Source organism: Ovis canadensis, chromosome 18 (genome assembly GCF_042477335.2).
Source record: "Ovis canadensis isolate MfBH-ARS-UI-01 breed Bighorn chromosome 18, ARS-UI_OviCan_v2, whole genome shotgun sequence".
In the NCBI taxonomy this organism is placed as follows: Eukaryota; Metazoa; Chordata; class Mammalia; order Artiodactyla; family Bovidae; genus Ovis; species Ovis canadensis.
The window spans coordinates 80,355,035-80,376,839 of record NC_091262.1 but is presented as its reverse complement, the minus strand read 5'-3'; the positions used below and the strand labels follow the sequence as shown (position 1 = coordinate 80,376,839).

The following is a 21,805-nucleotide window of genomic DNA, read 5'->3' as shown; positions in this document are numbered from 1 at the left end:
CCCGCGAGCCGGCCCCGCGGAGGCCGGCGAGGAGAAGGGGCGGGCTTGTTTACGGCCCGACTGCGCAGGCGTGCTCACCTGGCGCGCTCCACGCGACGGGGCGTCCGCAGGCTCCTCCCCCCGCCTCCGCGCGACCTCGGAGCCGCGTAGGTGTTCTGGTGCGGGGCGTGCGGGGGTCGACGAGCGGGTGGAGGGGCGGACGGGCTGGCTGGACTGAACCGGCTAGCGGAAGCCGCGCCCGGGCTGCGGTCGGCGGCGCGGAGGGAAACTCGGGACGGCCTCCTTAGTTGCCTCGGGCACTGCCCTGAGAGGTCCCGAGACCTTTAGGGGCTGAGGAGGGAGCCTCTTCGGCAGCCGGCAAGTCGCGGTCGGCGCGTGGGGCGCCGCGAACAAGCGCGGAAGCCTCAGTGTTCTGACCCAGGGGAGGGCGCGGGGGAGCCCCGAGGCTGGCAGGGGGCGGGCCCCCCTGTCCTGAGCCTGCGCTAGGCTGCCCCGCGCGACCGTCTGGATGCGCGAGTCGGGAAGCCCCTCTGCGCTTCCCAGAGTCCGTTTCCGACAAGGTACTGAAGGACCTCAGCTTGCCGCTTCATCTTTATTTATTTTTTTCCCCTTTTTTTAAACGGATTGGCGGGGAGAGGACATACAGATATGTAGCATCTGTGTTTGCTAGTCAAATATCTGCATACCTATCTGTGGTGAGCATTGGCTAATTTCAGGAAAGCAGGTTGTATCCGCGCTTGTTTCTTGAGTGTATCTCCAACAGGTGTTTGGAGAAAAGGGGAGGGGTCGGGCCGGGTCGGGGAAATGACTTGTGGAACCAGATACTGAATCGAAGCAAGATTCCCTTCTCTTGCGCCACAGTTTATTAAGAGCTCTCCAGAAAATGGGAGACTTGATTTTTTTATCAGGCTCAAGTGGAATCTGCAGAATGGTTTACTCCAGGATACGCTGTAGTAGGTCTCAATTGTAAAGCAGGCACGCGGATTAAACCGTCACCCTTTTATCCTTGGGTTTCTTAGCATATTGCATTAGAGTAAGAGAGTTTCTCAAGTGATAAACATTCTAATAGACTTCGCGGAGTTGGAGTGCGAGGCCAACATTTGTTACACCAACAATGTTCTGTTCCCTCAGTACAAATCATAGATGGAGGGTCACAAAAGAAGTAGAGGGAGGTAAGTTGTAAAGAGGAGTTTAAATCATAAACATTTTATGTATCACAAAGCAAGCAGATGCCAGTGCAGACGGTGTCACTGATGTAATAATGCGTTTGACGCTGACATCCCGTATCCGATGTGCATGTTGGCAGAAAAGCTCTAGAATAAAACCCTACTTAAAGAATAGATTCCTAAAACACCTAAAATTTTGTGTTACAATTGTTTTGATGTTATTATGTTTTCTGCTAAAAGTCGAATAGGCATCAGAAGTCTTGATAAATGCCACAATGTATTCTGCGTCCCATGTATTTATCCCAATTTCCTGTAACCATGTTATTTTACGTTGAAAATGTGTATAATCTTCTTGAAGGATAGTGACATCCTGAATCGTCTAAAAATGATTCAACTGTGTTCCTTAGTTACCAAGGGGCGAAAGCATAATAGTACTTCTTGGAGGAAAAAAAAAAAACCTAAGCTAGCAGAAATTAACCCTCAAATTAACAGCAAGTTTCAATTACCAATAATACCTATAATCTTAGGCTTCTATTAAGGTTTTATTCTATATAAATTTAACATTTGATTGTGATCACAGTAATAATAGGTTGTTCACTTTGTCCCATCCAAATCCTTTGAAAATTTTAATAGTTTTCTTCTTTTCATTTACCCTGCTACACACTGAATTCAATAAATAACACCAAATTTATATAACTGGGCCTGACTAATTTTCGGTTTCAAACCAGGCATTTTTACATGGATTTGTGTCTCAGATTCATTAGCCTCTAAATCTTACCCACATCTTCAAAGTTGAGTCATTATAGCTTCTTGAATATAGCTTTCCTTAGCAATATACCTTTCCTTCATTTCACTTTTTTTCTCTCAACTTTCCTCGAAGAGACAACTACTAAGTTAATTTTCTTAAAACGGTGCTTTAGATATTACATTATTTTGCCCCCAAAACTCTCAATGACTTTGATTATCCATACTGTTCTGTTCTGCATGACTCCTCCATTCCAATCAAACTCTTCTGCCATCACCCTTAGCTCTTTGCTCTACCATGGGAAGATCTAGGTAGAGCTGACCAAGCAGAGAAAAAAGCCCCCACAGGGTACCCAAGGCAGAAGTGTGCATAGCATGTGCAAGGAGTAGCAAGACAGTGTGGCCAGAGCAGGGTGAGTAAGGAAGCCATTGCAGGCTTTAAGAATCCACTTGAGAAACATCCTTCATGGTTCAGTGGTTAGGACTCGGTACTCCCAATGGAGGGGACCTAGGTTCAATCCCTGGTTGAAGAACTAAGATCCCATGTGCCTTGGCCAAAAAAAAATTTTTTTTAATTAATAAAAATCAAAAGAATCCATTTGCTTGCTGGTTTGAGAGTAGTCTCAGGGAGACATGAGTGGACGGGGAGGCCACTTCAGAGGCTAGCAGTAGTAATCTAGGCCATGGAGGCTTGAATGAGGAGTGGTGGCAGTTGAGGTTAAGAAAGACTAGAGAATCCTAGTTACATTCTGAAGGTAAAGTCAGTGGGATTTCCCAGCAGATAATAGGTGACTTGTGGGAGAAATGAGTCAAGAATGACCCCATGATAGGCAGCTGGAAAATGGAGGTACCATGAACTGAGATGAAAAGGCTGGTGAAGAGCAGGTTTTGAAAGGAGGATTAGTGTTTCCCTAGTGAGTCAGTGGGAAAGAATTCACTTGCTGGTGCAGGAGACACAGGTTCAATCCCTGATCCAGGAAGATCCCACATGCTGCAGGACAGCTAAGCCCATGAGCTGCAATTATCAAGTCTGTGCTCTAGAGTCCACAAGCCGCAACTACTGCCTGAGCACCAAAGCTTCTAAAGCCCGCAAGCCTAGAGCCTGAGCTCTGCAACAGGAGAAGCTGCTGCAGTAAGAAGCCTGAGCACAGCAGCTAGACAGTGTCCTCTGCGGACTGCAACTGAGGGAAAGCCCGAGCAGCAGTGAAGACCCAGGCCAATGGGAAATAAACAGAATTCTTAAAAAAAATAAAGGAGGACCAGGAGCTCAGTTTTGAGCATGTTGGGTGTGGGATGTCTGTGAGGCATTAATAGGAAATGTCCTGGAGGCAGCTGAATAATCGAGTCTGGATAGAAGTCTAGCCCACTGGCATGTGCATGTATTCAGCAGTTCTCAGCTGATAGAAGGCCTCCAAAGCCTGGATCCTGTCACCAAGGGAGTGAATGGGGACAGTGGGACAATCTAGGAGGTGAGAGAGAAGAAGAGGGATATTTGTTGATGAAAAAGAGCATACTATTTTTTTTCAACTTAATACATAGAAGTATTCACTTTAGACCAAACTTACTGTTTTTGCCAATTCTGAGATTGGTTCATTAAGATACTGAAAAGCGGTGTGTTTTTTTTAACCTTGAAGAGAAGCAGTGTTTGCCACAGTGACCTTGGGCTTCCCAGATTGCCCAGGTAAAGAATCTGCTTGCCAGTGCAGGAGTCCCGAGAGATGCGGGTTCAATCCCTGGATCAGGAAGAGGCATTTCCTGGAGGAGGAAATGGCAACCCATACCAGTATTTTTGCCTAGAAAATTCCATGGACAGAGGAGCCTGGCAGGCTACGACTAGTACATGGGGTTGCAAAGAGTCAGACATGACTGAGCACGCATGCACAGTGACCTTATAAAGAAAAATGGGCACAGACAAGTGTCTTTGCAAACTACACTAGAGTTCTTTACTGACTCATTATATACAGTAACCAATCTCTCAAATTTATCTTGTTGATGAGGTTATTTTATTATGAATTACATCATGACTTGGTACTTCTTTATAACACTATTATGGGACTGGAAAACAAATTTGGAAAATATCACGTAACATGTGTCCCTAATACACCACACCGACTTTGTATTTCAGATGTGCAAACTGGTTAAACCAACATACCACTGGAACCGTTCAATTATGATATGTACAAATTGATCTTGTGTAAAGCATCTTATTCTCTAACCATTATCAAGTGGAGGCAGTGCTTCATATTTCACACATGCTTTGCAGTAAAAGTACTTTTTAAAGAGCTCTTGTAGGGTTTTCTAATAGAGTTAAGGGGCTTCTCTCATGGCTCAGATGTTAAAGAATCTGCCTACAATGCAGGAGACTCAGATTCAGTCCCTAGGTTGAGAAGATCCCCTGGAGAAGGTGCTGAAGAAGACTCTTGAGAGTCCCTTGGACTGCAAAGAGATCAAACCAGTCAATCCTAAAGGAAATCAACCCTGAATACTCACTAGAAGGACATGCTGAAACCCCAATACTTTGACCTCTTGAGCTGACTCATTAGAAAAGACCCTGATGCTGGAAAAGGCTGAGGGCAGAAGGAAAAGGGGGTGATAGAGGATAAGATGGTTAGATGGCATCACTGACTCAATGGACTTAAATCTGAGCAAACTCCGGGAGATAGTGAAGGACAGGGAATGCTGCAGTCCATGGGATGGCAAAGAGGTGAACACGACTTAGTGACTGAACAACAACCGTGCGGCCTAAAGGAAGTGCCTACTCTGTGGGCATTTTGCCAAGTGCTCACACACACCCTGGTCTTCATGTACCACCTGGTGATGGAGGCACCCTCATCTCCTGTCTACACGTGACAAGAGAGAGCAGTGAAGTGACTTGTCCAAATTACTGCTCTGCAATTAGGTATTAACAGAAACAAAACTTGAATTTAGATCTTAAAAGAGAAACATCTTGGAGTAAAGTAACAAAATATACTCATCTGTAAACCATACATTACTGAAGGGGGAAGAATAACAGTTCCGATGAAGCAAACATGTATTTTTAAATTAAAAAAAAATTGAAGTATGGCTGATTTACAATGTTGTGTTAATTTCCCCTGTATAACAAAGTAATTCGGTTATAGATGTATATGTATACATATACACATTCTTTTTATGCTCCTCTCCACTATGGTTTATCACAGGATATTGAATATAGTTCCCTGTGCTATACAGTAAGACCTTGTTGTTTATCCATTCTATGTATAATAGTTTACATCTGCTAATCCCAAGCTCTCACTCCATCTCTCCCACATTGCCCTCCCCGTTGACAACCAGAAGTCTGTTCTCTAGCAAACACGTGTGTTTTTTTAATTCAAACGTTTTTTTTAAAAAAACTCAAAGCTAGAAAACACAACCCAGAGAATGGGAGAAAATATTTGCAAATCAGGTACCTGATAAGATAATTGTATGAATAATGTATTGACAACCCCTACACCTTAAAAAACAACCTAGTTTTTAAATGGGCGAAGGACGGAATAGACATTTCTCCAAGAAGATATACAAAACAGCCAGTAAGCACATGAGAAGATGCTCAGCATCACTGTCATCAGACAAATGCAAATCAAAGCCACAGTGATATCTCACTTCACACCCTCTAGGATGGCTATGATCAGTAAGACAGGTAATTCCAGGTGATGAGTATGTGGAGAAATCCAAACCCTCATGTCCTGCTGGTAGGAATGGGAAACAGCGCAGCCACTTTGGAAAATAGTCTAGTGTTTGTTCCTCAAGTTTAAACAGTTACCAATGACCCAGCAATTCCTCTCTCAGGTGCATGAGACCCAAGAGAAGTGAAAACATGTCCACACAAAAACTTGTACATGAACGTACATAGCAGCATTAGTCATAATAGCCAAAAATTAGAAACAATCCAGATGTCTGCTAACCGATAAATGGATAAACAAAATGTGGTGTATCCATGCAGTCAGATTTTATTCAGCCACAAAAGGAAATGAGGTACCGATGTGTGCTACGGCGTGGACAGACCTTGAGAATGTGCCGAGTGAAGAGGCTGACACGGAAGGCCACATGTCTTAGGATTCCATTTATAGGAAATGTCAGGAAGAGGCAATTCTATAGAGACAGAAAATAGGTTAGTGGCTGCCTAAAGCTGAAAGTGGGAGAGGGAAGGACTGGCTGCTAGTAGGTTTGGAGTGTTTGGTTTTTTTTTTCTTTTGAGTGTCTTTTTGAGGTGACAAAACTATTCTAGCATTGATTGCATAGTTGCCTAGTTCTGAGTATACTAAACCCACTGAATTGTACCCTTTACATGGGTAAGTTGTACGTGCTATTGAGTCAAAACTAGAGCAAGCTACACAGGGTCCAGTTTATTTTTCAAACAGCTACTAAATTATTAGGAATAAGTACCTGTTAGGCTGTTTGGACTTAACCTAATAAACAGAGCTGTTAGGTGTTTTGTTCTAAGCAGTGACGGGTGACGTAAAGAAATTGCTGATACGCTCAGACTGAGAACCAAGCAAGTTTGGGAATCTCTGCCATAAGGCATGAGCCTCCCCCAATTTCCAAGTTGTAGCTTCATTTTCTGTCTGTGTGCCTCTCCCTTTCAAAACAAATTTCTCCCCTTGGCTCTTGTAGGGAGTCCCTCTTGTGTGCTCAGGACAGCATGCTTAATTTCCCTGGCTCCCGGGCACACTGCTGCCTCCACTGCCTCCTTCCCGGCAGTGTGAACTTGCTGAGCAAGGAATAGTAGTCAACAGAGGTGCTCTTTTTCTCTGCTTAAAAACAAAACACTCTATCTAATGCCCAGTCTCTCAGCTCCCAGCCTTGAAAGACTCAGAGCTGTCTCCCCTGCCTTATATATATGTTCAATTCCACGCATGCTATTTTAAATGTCTTAGACTCTTGGGATAAGAGAGAAATGTGGATTTCAAACCGTAGTAATGAAGGAAAAAATACATGAAGAGGATGAGAGAGTCATTTGTTACAAGGCTGTGACATTCTCTCTGTCGCTCACAGACCCAGAACCAGTGCAATGATTTAAGGCATTCTTAGAACTGCATTCAAATTCGAACATCAATTTTTTGCGGTTGGAGCTTGCGCCGGCTTTGTTTTTCATTATGAAGCTCCTCTGGTTGCAGGTTCAATGACAGCCTGTCCAAGCAGCCCAACAAACCTGTTTTATCTCTTAAAGGTTAGAGCAAGGACATTCAAACTTAATAGCCTCAATAACAATTTCTGATGTTTTCTGAGAACCTTAAACAGGAAAGAGAAAAGGAGATCGAAAAAAGAGTTGGTATTGCTATCTGTAAATAAAAAATTAACATGCTGCTAACTCATGATTAGAAGAACTTGACTCTTTGGAGAGCCTTGTCAACATTTTATTAGGCTCCTGAGAAGCAGCCAGCAAAGCTGAGTGATTTCCAGCCATCGGCTGCTGTAAAGTAGTGGTTGGGAGCCTGTGGTAGGAAGTAAGATTCATTTGTTAATTTAAAAATCCATGGGACTTCCCTAGTGGTCCAGTGGATAAGACTCCAAGTTCCCAATGCGGGGGATACAGGTTTGATCCTTGGTCAAGGAACTAAGATCCCATATGCCTCACAGTGTGGCCTGGGGAAAAAAATCCATTTTGGGGAATTCCCTGGTGGTCCAGTGGTCAGGACTGCGCTTTCACTGCAATGACCCAGGTTCAAGCCATGGTTGGGAAGCTAAGATCCCACAAGTCTCGCAGCGTGGGCCTAAATAAAATTAAAATCCACTTGAGGCGTTACCGTTGGGTAAAGCAAAAATGCAATTTATATTAAAAAGATCTAGTCTCAGACAGGGTAGAGAGTATTCTCTGAAAGATTATTGTTAAGGACGGATATTCCTGTTATCCATTCAGTTAGACTCCAAGTTGACTGAGAGGACAAGCCATTCTTTTTCCTCTTTAGAATGAGGATCCCCTCTCCCTCATATAGCATAACGCACATACTCAATGAATTTCCGGCTTTCTCCATGCATGCACGCTCAGTCACTAAGTCGTGTGCCACTCTTTGTGACTCTATGGACCATAGCCTACCAGGCTCCTCTGTCCATAGAATTTCCGGGCAAGAATACTGGAGTGGGTTGCCATTTCCTTTTCCAGGAGATCTTCCCAACCCAGGGATTGCCTCTCATTTCCTGCATTGGCAGGCGAGTTCTTTACCACTGAGCAGCCTGGGAAGCCTTCTCCTTTTCCACCTCCCTCATATTTTTGTCTTTATTTTTTCTTTCTCTTCCTGGTGTTTCCACTTACACACCTTCCCTCCCTGAGCTGTGATACTTTTAGTTCCTCATACCTGTCACACCTGAGCTTTCGTGCCTTTGCACAAGCTGGAGTCCCTTCCTCCTCTGCTGCTCGGAGGGGACGGAAGGCCGTCTGCCTGGCGTGCTCTCAGGTTTCAACTTAGAGGCTGCTTTCTCAGGGAGGCTTCCTAGATGTCCCAAATTTAAATTATGGCACCCGATTCTTTTCTGAAGGACTTTCCAGGTGGCTCAGATAGTTAAGAATCTGCCTGCAATGCAGGAGATGTAGGTTTGATCGCTGGGTAGGGACGATCCCCTGGAGAAGGGAATAGCAACCCACTCCAGTACTCTTGCCTGGAAAATTCCATGGACAGAGGAGCCTGGTGGGCTACTGTCCATGGGTCGCAAAGAGTTGGACATGACTGAATGACTAACACACAAACACGTTGCTTTCTGCACATCGTTACATCCTTCAGAGGCAGGGGTCCCCAGCCTCCGGGATCTAATGCCTGATGGTCTGAGGTGGAGCTGATGTAATAATAATAGAAATGAAGTGCAAAGTAAACGTGACGCACTTGAATCATCCTCAAGCCATCCGCCCCATCCCCGGTGTGTGGAAAAACTATCTTCCATGAAGCCAGTCCCTGGTGCCAAAAAGGCTGGGGACCACTGCTTTAGAGCACCTATCCCAATTTCTAATAATACATCCACACATACTTATGTGTTTACTCCCGGGTAGACTGCAGGCCCTTTGAGGACAGGGATGCTGTCTTCTTCATCCAGCATTTTGTGTCCAGGTTGGGTCCTGCCACACAGGAGGCAGCCTGTGTAGATTTGCCAAGTGAATGACTCACCCACTTTGAGAAACAGCCTCTAACTTTTAGCACCTGATGGTAATACTTAACTTGATGATGGCATTTGTTACACTGCAGTCTCATCCCACCAGATAGTTAGCTGCACATGACTGCAGCTCATGTGCTTGAGAACATGCTCATTCCTGCTGTCTTTACCCCAAGGTTAAACCTTACCCCCGAGGTTAAACTCTGCCTCAGGGCCTTATTGCGTGTGCTATCCGTTACCTCTGCTTCCAGCGTCTCAAGGGGGATTCAGTCCTTTGTTTCCTTTCTGTGTATGGCTTTCAGGTAAATATCGATCATGCCCTTTGGGCCACTTCCCTCTCCTCAAAATACGAAAGCAAAACTGTGTCCTGTTTTTGGAGAAGAGTATTTCTTTAGGGTCACATTTCTATGTAGTAGGATAGAATACTGAATTTGTCAGAGAGGTTTTTAACAGTGTAAGAATTATCAACTGAATATTTACTTAGATCTCTCTATTGGGATAAAAGATTAATGAACTAGAGCACTGAACAGTTTATTTTTATTTTTGCCGTATCTTTCTTGTATAGAATGATGCTTCTTATGTAACTGGGGCTCAGCAACCATTGAATGAATTGAATATGTACCTGAAAAAGAGCGTCGGGACTTAAGGTCAAAAGACCTGATGTGAGTTCTGCACTTAATCCCAACACTTAATATTGTATTGGAAGTGTTCGCCAGTACAGAACATAAAAGTCCAAGGTGAAATTATCGTTAGTTATCATGATTACATGTTGAAAACCTGAGGATCAACTGAAAAAGTGAAGAAACAACAAGCGTAGCAGGTTATAAAGTGAATATCCAAACATCAGTAACTTTCTCGTGTCAAAATAGTGTCTAATTGAAATATAGCAGAAGAGAATATCACATAGTAAGAAAGTAAGGTATGGAAAGAACTCATGACACAGTGAATAGGGACCTCAACCATTGACGTCAGTGTGAATGTCGCCCTCTTGGGTTGAACTGTGCAAAGTCTCTGAATATATTCAGAAAGTTTTCAGAACTTCTTGAAGAATACTACAAAACTCTATGAAGAAACCAAATAAAATAATTCAGTGAAAACACCTTGTTCCTCGGTAAGAAGACTCACCAATGTAAAAATGCCAGTTCTTTCTGAATCAGTATATGTACTGAATACAACCTAAATCAACAGAATTTTCTTTAGAACTTGTCAGAATTAGGGACTTCCGTGGTGGTCAATCCGGTTCGATTCCTGGGTCCGGAAGATCCCCTGGAGAAGGGATAGGCTACCCACTCCAGTATTCTTGGGCTTCCCTAGTGGCTCAGCTGGTAAAGAATCTGCCTGCAGTGTAGGAAACCTGGGTTCAATCCCTGGGTTGGGAAGATCCCCTGGAGAAGGGAATGGCTACCCACTCCAGTATTATGGCCCGGAGAATTCCATGGACTTCGTAGTCCATGAAGTCGAAAAGAGTCGGACACGACCGTGCGACGTTCACTCACTCCCTTCCCACGGTCCGTTGGTTAAGACGCTACCTTGCAGTAGCGCAGGGGATGCAGGTTTGTTCCCTGCTTGGGGAGCTAAGAGCTGCATGCTGAGGGGCAACTAAGCGTGCACACTCCAGAGCCCTTGGGCCACAACTAGAGAGTCGGTGCTCAAGAAAAGATCCCCAGAGGTGCTGCGAAGATCCCACGTGCCTCAACTAAGACCTGACACAGCCAAATAAGTAATTTTTTTAAAAAGGGACTTGTCAAAATTGTTCTAAATTTCGCTTAGAAGAATAAGAATCACCACGGAAAATTCTGAAAAAGAAGAGTACTGTTGGAGAATGACTTGCGTTGCACTAACGTGCATATTAGTACATATTTTGAAACCTCTTTGATTAAAACATCAGTGGACCTTCCCTGGTGGCTCAGTGGTAAAGAATCCGCCTGCCAATGAAGGAGACGTGGGTTCGATCCCTAATGTGGGAAGAGCCCACATGCTGTGAGCAGCTAAGCCGGTGTGCCGCAGCTACTGAACCTGTGCCCTAGAGCCTGGGAACTGCAACTGCTGAAGCCCACGTGCTCCAGAGCCAGTACTCTGCAATGCAAGAAGCCTCCTCTGTAAGAAGCTCTTGAGCCGCAACTGGAAAGTAGCCCCCATTCGCTGCAACTCGTTTTCACAGCAAAATGACCCAGCATAACCAGAAATAAATTATTTTAAAAATTAATGGAGTACAATAGAGCATAGAATTAGACCCCAATAAAAATAGACATACAATAAAGACAGGGTTAATAAAAGGGATTGGAATAATCAACTAGCCAATTAAAGTAAATATGGATTCCTAATTCCTTTCTCAATCCAAAATAAGCTCCAGATGGATCAAAGACTTAAATATAAAAATTAACCTGAGTCCAAAAAGAAAGTACTTCAGTAAATATTTATATTGGTAATCTTGAAATAGGGAAGGCTTTTCTAAATATAGCCCCAAACTCAGAAGCCTTTGGCTATTTTTATTCTATATTTTGCTTGGCACAAAACACCATTTAAAAGGATAACAAACTTGGAAAAAATATTTGTAAACATATGACAAGGGGATATTATCCCTAAAAATAAAAATGCTTCTTTAAATCAACAAGAAAGGAAAAATAATCATTTTTTAATATGTAGGCAAAAGACATAAATAAGCAATTCACAAAATTGCATTTGTTAGACTTTTTATGACTTCTGAGTTTCTTGTCATACCTAGAAAAAACTTCTCCACTCTAAGATGCTCAGCTTTTCTCATAATAAAAGAAATGCAAATTAAAACAAAGTGGGGTCTTTTTTTAATGTCTCATTGGAGAATATAAGTTACAATAAAAACTTGATAAAAGGGCTTTCCTGGTGGCTTCCCTGGTGGTTAAGAATTGGGTGCCGATGCAATCAGGGTTTGATCCCTGATCCAGGAAGGTCACACATGCCTCAGAGCAACTAAGCGAACCCGTGCCCTGGAGCCCAGGACCCACAACCACTGAGCCCATGCGCTGCAACTGTGGAAGCCTGTGTGTCTGGGGCCCGCACTCAGCAACGGGAGGGGCCACCGCAATGGGCAGCCCACGAACCACGACTAGACAGGAGCCCCCACTGGACGCAGCTAGAGAAACGCCTGTGCAGCAGGAAGACCCAGCACAGCCAGAAATGAAAACAGCAGCAACAAACCCCAACAGCTTGATGATAGTGTTGCCGCAGACTTTTCATTGGCAAAAGTACCAAACTGGCACTTTTAGTCTCCACTGATGGGTGTGAAGTGCTATTATTTGGAGGGAAATTTGATAATCACTGTCAAAACACCTGATGGAGTGACGCAACAAATCTTCGGTTCCTGCACAAATGTACAAAGTGTAGGTATATCAGGATTTTCACTGAAGCATTGTTCCTAATAGTGGAAAATTGAAAATTACCTAAATAGCCATGAATAAGGAATTAGATAAATTATGGAAATGCCATACATTGCAACTGTTAAAAAACAGACATATAAACCCATATGTAGCAATGTGGAAAGATGTCCAGAATATACTGCTTGAAAAACAAGAAGTTGTCGATAAGTGTATACAGTATGATTTCATATTTGAAAAGCTAAAACACATGTATACATATATGTATATTTTTAAAGACCTGAGTTTAAGAACTGACTTGTTATTTACTTTTTCATTTGATAGTAACCTCTCTGAATCTACTTTCTTCTGCCTAAAACTAGAGTATTATATACATACCTCTTACATATGTGAAGAGGTTCAAAAGACAAAATGTATGTAAAAGCTATCTGTAAATGACCACACACTGTACAAGTACATGCTAGTCAAATGTCATTAAACATAGATGACTTCCGTAATCTACAGTATAATAGAAGTTTAATTTTTTGAACTTGATTTAACAACATAATGCTTATTGCCTTTTTGGTCTACATGAGTAAGTCTTAAGTTTTTAGGGGGTGAAAGACCCCCCTGGAAATCCTATGGCTGTCTTAAACCCCCTTCCCCAACCCAAATGCATACCTGTACCTGATTTCACATACAACTTTAAGCGTTTCATAGACACGTATTCAAAATGAAAAACTAATTCCATTGATCTCTGCTATTAACCCTACTCTTGAAGGTGCCTCAAGAAGAGGAAAACAGGGACTTCCCTGGTGGTCCAATGGCTAAGACACCTCGCTCCTGATGCAGGGGCCTGGGGTTCCATCCCTGGTCAGGGAACCAGATCCCACGTGCTGCACCTGAGACCTGGTACAGCCAAGTAAGTTTTTTAAAAAGAGGAAATCATTTCAATGCTGTTAGAGGTTGACTTGTGTCCCCACTAAAGAGATGTTACAGTTCTGGCCCTCGGTGCTTGTGAATGCAATCTTTCTGGAAATACAACCTTTGCAAATGTGCTTATTAATAAATTATGATGACACCATTAGGATGGGCCCTGATCCAAAATGGCTGGTGTCCTTGTGAGAAGAAGAGAGGCACAGATACACAGAGGCAGTGAGCAAAGTACTGCGGCTGCAACTGGAGGACCCCCAGCATTGCCAGCGAACCCCACAAAGTAGGAAGAGGAAGGAAGAACCCTTCCCTACTAGTTTCAGAAAGAGCAGACCCTGTCTGTACCACAGTTTCAGACATTGAACTTCCACATCTATGAGACAGCTAATGTTTTAAGTCACCCGGTTTGTGGTACTTTGCCATATTAGCCCTAAGAAATGAATACGGATGCTGTGGGTAATCAGAATATCTAAAAACAAGTGAATTTTAGATCTGAGAAACATTCTAATTGGGGAAAAAAAGGTTAAGTTATCATTATGTACACATGATATTTGTTTGGGTAATGCAAGAAAATAAATGAAAAGTCCCTGGTGGTCCAGTGGCTAAGACTCCAGGCTTCCAATGCAGGAGGCCCAGGTTTGATCCCTGCTCAGGAAACTAGGGCTTCCCCAGCGGCTCAGACGGTAAATCTGCCTGCAGTGCAGAAAAGGCATTAGACCCAGATTTGATCCCTGGTTCGGGAAGATCCCCTGGAGAAGGAAATGGCAACCCACTCCAGTATTCTTGCCTGGGAAATTCCGTGAGCAGAGGAGCCTGGCGGGCTACAGTCTACAGGATTGCAAAAGAGTCGGACACAACTGAGCAACTGAAAATCAACAATTTGTTGCAAGGTACACACCGAGGTTCAGTTCAGTTCATTGCTCAGTCGTGTCTGACTCTGCAACCCCCTGGACTGCAGCCCTCCAGGCTTCCCTGTCCATCGCCAACTCCCAGAGCTTACTCAAACTCATGGCCATCGAGTCAGCAATGGCATCCAACCACGTTATCATCTGTCGTCCCCTTCTCCTCCTGCCTTCAATATTTCCCAGCGTCAGGGTCTTTTCCAGTGACTCAGTTCTTCACATCAGGTGGCCAAAGTATTGGAGCTTCCTTCCAATGAAGATCCAGGACTGATTTCCTTCAGAATGGACTGATTGGATCTCCTTGCAGTCCAAGGGACTCTCAAGAGTCTTCTCCAACACCACAGTTCAAAATCATCAGTTCTTCAACACTCAGCTTTCTTTGTGGTCCAACTCTCACATCCATACATGACTACTGGAAAAATCATAGTTTTGACCTTTGTCAGCAAAGTAATGTCTCTGCTTTTTAATGTGCTGTCTGGGTTGGTCATAGCTTTTCTTCTAAGGAGCAAGTGTCTTTTAATTTCATGGCTGCAGTCACCATCTGCAGTGATTTTGGAGCCCCCTCAAAAAAGTCTGTCATTGTTTCCTTATCTATTTGCCATGAAGTGATGGGACTAGAAGCCATGATTTTAAAACCACAAAACTCAGACCCTTCTCCCATGATCACAGAAGACACCGGGGACACGGCTGCCCAGATGGACTGCGTTTCTGGGGTGTTAAGTATTGACTATGGTCTTGTTTATGGAGCCTAGTAGAAGTCATGTGCTGCTTCCAGGTCTGGATCTAAGACTTTTGAGTGCCGCTTCCATCATTTTTTTTCCCCATTCCTGCCAGCTGTCACCTAGATGCATCAATGACACAGCTTCACCCAAAGAGATGGTGAAATGCCCTGGTGCTGGCAGAGGACAGAAATATAAGGAATCAAGTCTCTCGAATGACCACGTAGACAAGAGCTGTCCCACCAACCTGAACTGTTCGCCTCAGACTGGCATAGGAATGGCTTATTTTTTAATGCAGTGTTGAATATCTTTATTTCAACACTTTATTCTCCCCGTACCCCAACTAACACAAAATGATAACACAGAAGACAAGGTGGTAGCTACCTCAAGGAGAGGCACATAGGGAGCTTATGAGATCCAATAATACTATTTCTTAACCTGAGTGATGGATATACTGGTGTTGATTAGTTTTATTCCTTTAAAAATTTTTATTTTTTGTTTATTCATCTGGCCGCACCAGGTCTTAGTTGCAGCGTATGGGATCTAGTTCCCCGACCAGGGATCAAACCCAACCCCCCTGCATTGGGATCACAGTGGGGTCCTCGCCACTGAACTACCAGGGAAGTCCCTGATTTCATTCTTATTCTTTTAAATACACACGCTTTTATATGTATACATGTTTGCATGAATCAACCTAAAGTTCTAAAAAGTTAAAAATAGAGTAATAATTAAATACCTTTTGACGTTTGCCGTATTTGGCAAACATTAAAAAGTCTGATCACTCACCTAGAGCCAGACTTCCGGGAATGTGAAGTCAAGTGGACCTTAGGAAGCATCACTATGAACAAAGCTAGTGGAGGTGATGGGATTTCAGTTGAGCTATTTCAAATCCTAAAAGATGATGCTGTAAAAGTGCTGCACTCAATATGCCAACAAATTTGGAAAACTCAGCAGTGGCCACAGGACTGGAAAAGATCAGTTTTCATTCCAATCCCAAAGAAAGTCAATGCCAAAGAATGTTCAAACTACCACACAATTGCATTCATCTCACATGCTGGCAAAGTAGTGCTCAAAATTCTCCAAGCGAGACTTCAACGGTACATGAACTGAGAACTTCCAGATGTTCAAGCTGGATTTAGAAAAGGTGGAGGAACCAGAGATCACATTGCCAACATCTGTTGGATCATCAAAAAGGCAAGAGAATCCCAGAAAAACATCTACTTCAGCTTTATTGACTACTCCAAAGCCCCTGACTGTGTGGATCACAACAAACTGTGGAAAATTCTTAAAGAGTTGGGAATGCCAGACCACCTTACCTGCCTTCTGAGAAATCTGTATGCAGGTCAGGAAGCAACAATTAAAACTGGACACAGAACAACAGACTGGTTCCAAATTGTGAAAGGAGTAAGTCAAGGCTGTATATTGTCACCCTGCTTATTTAACTTATATGCAGAGCACATCATGCAAAATGCTGGCCAGATGAAGCACAAGCTGGAACTGAGGTTGCCAGGAGAAATATCAATAACCTCAGATACGCAGATGACACCACCCTTATGGCAGAAAGTGAAGAGAAACTAAACAGCCTCTTGATGAAGATGAAAGAGGAGAGTGAAAAAGCTGGCTTAAAACTCAACATTCAGAAAACTAAGATCATGGCATCTGGTCCCATCACTTCATGCAAATAGATGGGGAAACAATGGAAAGTGACAGATTTTATTTCCTTGGGCTCCCAAATCTCTGCCGATGGTGACTGCAGACACGAAATTAAAAGATGCTTGCTCCGTGGAAGAAAAGCTATGGCTGGACTAGACAACATATTAAAAAGGATGTGCGAGTTGGACCACAAAGAAAGCTGAGCAGTGAAGAACTGATGCTTTTGAACTGTGGTGTTGGAGAAGACTCTTGAGAGTCCCTTAGACTGTAAGACGATCTAACCAAACAATCCTAAAGGAAATCAGTCCTGATATTCATTGGAAGGAGTGATGCTGAAGCTGAAACTACAATACTTTGGCCACCTGATTCAAAGAACTGACTCACTGGAAAAGACCCTGATGCTGGGAAAGATTGAAGGTGGCAGAAGGGGATGACAGAGGATGAGTTGGTTGGATGACATCACCGACTCAGTGGACATGAATTTGAGTAAGCTCCCGGAGTTGGTAATGGACAGGGAAGCCTGGCGTGCTGCAGTCCTTGGGGTTGCAAAGAGTCGGACATGACTGAGCGACTGAACTGAACAGAGAAAGGTCTGATAATATTCAGCATTGGAGTGTGTATGGCAAAACTAGCATCTTCCTAAATTTCAATAGAAAGGTAAATTGACCTAAACTTTTTTTAGTATAATGTTACATAATGTATGAAAATTTTAAATATATAGAGAAAATCAGCAACAAGAAGACAACCCAATTTTTTAAATGAGCAAAAGACTTGAATAGACACTTTACAAAAGGTAACATTCCAGTGGCCAATCAGGGAAATACAAAATAAAGCCACAGTAATACTCTTGCACTCGCAACAGAGTGGCTAAAATTAAAAGGACTGACTGCAAAGCCAAGTGTCCTGAGGAAATGGAAGGAAATGGAACAACTGAAAGTGTGTATCGGTTGCAACCACTTTGGAAGACGGTTCTGCAGTGTGTGCGAAATTGAGCACATTGTATGCGCTGAAACCCTGTGAAGGAAATGGCAACCCACTCCAGTCTTCTTGCCTGGAAAATTCCAGGGGCAGAGGAAGCCCGTGGGCTACAGTCTATGGGTTGCAAAGGGTTGGACACGACTGAGCGAGTAACACACACTTGAGCTGAAACACATGCCCTGTGACCTAGCAGTTCCACTCCTGGATACAGACCTAATTAAGATGCATACACACGTTTTCACAGTAACTTTATTTATAATAGCCAACACTGGGAATAACCCAACATCTATCAGCATGGAATGGTTAAATGGGTGGTGGTATATTCATATATTCCTGTGGAATTCCACACAGCAATGAAAAATAACCAGTGCTACATACACAGCATGGGTGATTTCACAGACACGATATTGAGTGGAAGGACTGACCGTAGAGTACGGATCGTACAATTCCATTTCTGTGAAGTTCAAAAACAAACAAAGCTAGTGAATGGTATCAGGAAAGTGGTTATCTTTGAGGGAGATAATGATTAACAGCAGAGGCATGGGCCCTTCCAGAGTGCTGGAAATTTTTTTTTTTTAGCTTCACTGGGTCTTGGTTGCAACATCCAGGCTTTCTCTAGTTGTGGTATGCGGAGGCTTCCCTACTTGCCCCGAAGCACGTGAGATCTTAGTTCCCTGACCGGGGATCAAACTCTCTTCCCCTGCATTGGAAGGTGGATTCTTAACCCTTGGGCCACCAGGGAAGTGCCATGGAAATTCCGTGTTTTGACTTGGATCTGTACATTTGTAAAACTTCGTCAAGCTCTGCACTTAGGATCTGAGCACTGTACGTTTACTTTAATTAAAAAAAGTTTGAAAAAAAATCCAGTGGTCTCATTAAAATAAAACATAACGTCCATAACCTTACTAAAGTCAGGACAAGAAAGGACGTGGACTCCCCTGGTGGTACAGTGGATAAGAATTGGCCAATGCAGGGGACGTGGGTTCGAACTCTGACCCGGAAAGATTCCATAGCCTCAGAGCAACTGAAGCCTGTGCGCAAGCACCGAAGCCCATGCCCCTAGAGCCCGTGGTCCGATGAGCAGCCGCCACAGCGAGAAGCCTGCACCGCAGCGAGGCGGAGCCACTGGCAGCCCCGCGGCCACAGAGACTCAGCGAAGCCAGAACTTAACCAACTAATTGATGTTTTGAAATAAGACAGGGATGGCCATCAACTCTACTACCGGTTACCATGGTGCCGGAAGTATTGACCAGAGCAATCAGGAAGAAATTAGATGCATCGAAATTAGAAAAGAGGACGAAGCGCTTTTACTATTTGTTGATAATATAATCAAATAATTTAAAACCCCAAGAGAATCAGCTAAGAAGCTGCTGTTCAGTGAAGTGATAGGGTATAAATTATCTACAGAGGTCAGAAAACTTCCTGCACACAAATACACCAGGGCTTCACCGTGAACATCTCTTGTGTGTATCCTCTTAGGGCCCCACGTGACCTCTTGAGTGAGTGCCCAGGAGCAGGATCCCAGGGTCAGAGGCTTCCTGTGTTCTTCATTTGATTGACACAGCCAGATGGCCATCTGGGACAGCTGTGCCAGCTGACACACCCACCAGGGTCCTCACGAGTGTTTGCCACGTCCCTAGAGAACATGCTTCTGCAACGTAGGGGCTGAACCAAGGGAGAGGATGACATGGGATCTAGGAAGCAAGGGTTCTAACCCAGGAACGTGGGGAAAGGAATTCCCAGGATGTGTGGCAGGTTGGAGCAAGACGATGGGAGGCTGTGGGAAGGAGGCTTCCAGGAAATTAATAGTTGAGCCACTGCGTTTAAGTGGTTTGAAAATATTATATTGATAGGTATTTGAAGAACCTGTTGGAGACTTTAGGAAAAAAAATGGGGAGAAAAAAAAAAGGCAGTGCAAATGTAAATACAAGGCAGTCATTAGTGGAATAAGTTGAAGTTATCAACAACGGGAAGGAGGCAGGAACTGCCCTAATGGCCAGTGGTGAAGACTCCGGGCCCCCACTGCAGGGCGTGCTGGTTCAATCCCTGGCCGGGGAACATGCCTAGTGGCTTCAACCAAAGGGGGAAAAAAGGACACTTGCTGAAAGTGAAAGTGTTAGTCACTCAGTCGTGTCTGACTCTTTGCGACCCTATGGACTGTAGCCCACCAGGCTCCTCTGTCCATGGGATTCTCCAAGCAAGATACTGGAGTGGGTCGCCATTTCCTCCTCGAGGGGGGTCTTCCCGACCTTGAGGCTTCCCAGGTGGCGCTAGTGGTAAAGAACCCGCCTGCCCATGCAGGAGATGCAAGAGACATGGTTCAGTCCTTGGATTGGGAAGATCCCCAAGAGGAGGGCATGGCATCCCACTCCAGTACTCTTGCCTGGAAAATCCCATGGACAGAGGCGCCTGGTGGGCCACCGTCCATGGGGTCACAAAGAGTCGGACACGACTGAGCACTCAGCACGCAGGGACAGAACCGGGGCTGCCTGCATTTCGGGCAGATTGTTTACCTTCAGAGCCACCAGGGAAGCCCTGTCGCTGACCTTCCCTCAGATGTTTTCTTTACTATCTTCTTTCTGCCTGTTTTGTTTTCTGTCTGGGAGTGTCCTGATTCTCACAATCTTCCTTGTCTCCACTGCTTTAAGGTTCATTATCTGGTTTTCTTGGCTGTCAAGATTCTTCTCTTTATTGTCATGACTTTGACCATAAGAATGTTTAGTGTTGTGGTAAGATGATACCTTGTAGTGTTCCAAACTTTCTGCGCCTAAAGAAAGGCATTTCACTCTCTTTCGTTTTAGGTATTTCACGTCCACTGGGTTATCTCCTTACCATATCTGAATTTTGATGTGATCAACAATTCAGAAAGAATCTATCAAATTAATCTGAAGATATACAAATGGCAACGCAGATGTGTTTCAGCTGCTGTGATATACTGCATCCCGTTATTATAATCAAACTGTATACTTCATACACTGGTGTATACGTCTATACTCATTGATGGAAATGTGCAAGAGCCTTGTCTCAGAAACACTTGTTTCTATGGCTGTTTTGCTGCCTCGAGGACAGTTTTGCCAACTGGACTTCCTCAGGATAAGGTGCATCAGATATGCAAATTTGCACCCCTACAGACTGGGATGTGGGCTTCCCAGGTGGCGCTAGTGGTAAAGAATCCATCTCCCAATGCAGGAGACATCAGAGATGCAGGTTCGATCCCTGGTTTGGGACAATCCCCTGGAGAAGGAAATGGCAACCCACTCCAGTCTTCTTACCTGGAGAATCCCATGGACAGAGGAGCCTGGCGGGCTACAGTCCATGGGGTCGAAAAGAGTCAGACAGGACTGGAGCACCTTAGCAGGGCAGAGCACACTGGGATATAGAAAACACAGGACGTTACCCGTCCACATGGGTGGACTCGGCTATTTGTCATGTTGCTGCCGGTATTGGAGAGGACACAGGAATTCTGATCAAGTCTATCTCATGTATTTCTTATCAAAACGGAAAAAAAAAAGTGTGATGTGTTTGTAATTGTTTTCACTGCTTGCCAGAGTATATCCCTACCAGAGGAGGCCTCTGTTTTGACCAAGTATTGATGAGAACTGAATCCTCCTTTGACATCTGGTAACTGGAAGAATTTTCAAGGGGAAACTCCTGGCTTCGTGTATTTCCCACCCGTCGTGTTTCTCCCCATGTCACACGTGCTTCCGTTGCCAGGCACAGTAGGACCCGTGGGAACCGTTGGTCCTGAACCCTTGACTCACTGGGCGAGCTAGTGACCCCAGAGTGACCCCAGACTGCACAGAGAAGTGACCCAACCGCATGCGCACCACCCAGGAACCCAAACCAAGGGTGATGCTCAGACACGGGGCGGAGGGCGACAGTGGAAATGGAACAGAAAGGAGCCGGGACCGTTAGTGTTGATGTGGTTTGAATGTTCAAAACCTACGAAAATGTGAGCACGTCACTAGGCCCATCCAAGGGGGCCCTTGCCAGCGAGGGACCTCCGTGGTGGGCCCACCTCTGCTTAACTTCTGCCCCGTGAATGGTAGCTGTTCTTGAAAACGTGCCAGACCCCATCGACCCCCAGTCAGGAACTCACTCCCACATCTAGACCAGGAGACTCCTCTTCCTACCGCCTCCCTTCTCTCCGCTCTGCTCCGCCTCCTTTCCCACAGGCACCGCCGCTCCTTCTGCAAGCACCCCCGATTCCCCAGCAGGGAGCCTCTGCTTGGGCCTCCTGGATCTGAACCAACCATGCCGCAGCAGCAAAGGCTCTG

The 21,805-nt window shown here is 44.5% G+C and overlaps 1 long non-coding RNA gene across 1 annotated transcript; it reads left to right on the top strand.

Moving 5' to 3' along the window:
- The first annotated feature begins 36 nt into the window (after nucleotides 1–36).
- On the top strand, nucleotides 37–21,176 carry LOC138423543 (uncharacterized). The gene is made up of 3 exons (XR_011250307.1): nucleotides 37–146; nucleotides 13,125–13,265; nucleotides 20,330–21,176. It is a non-coding gene; the product is annotated as an uncharacterized lncRNA (long non-coding RNA).
- Nucleotides 21,177–21,805: the final 629 nt, after the last annotated feature.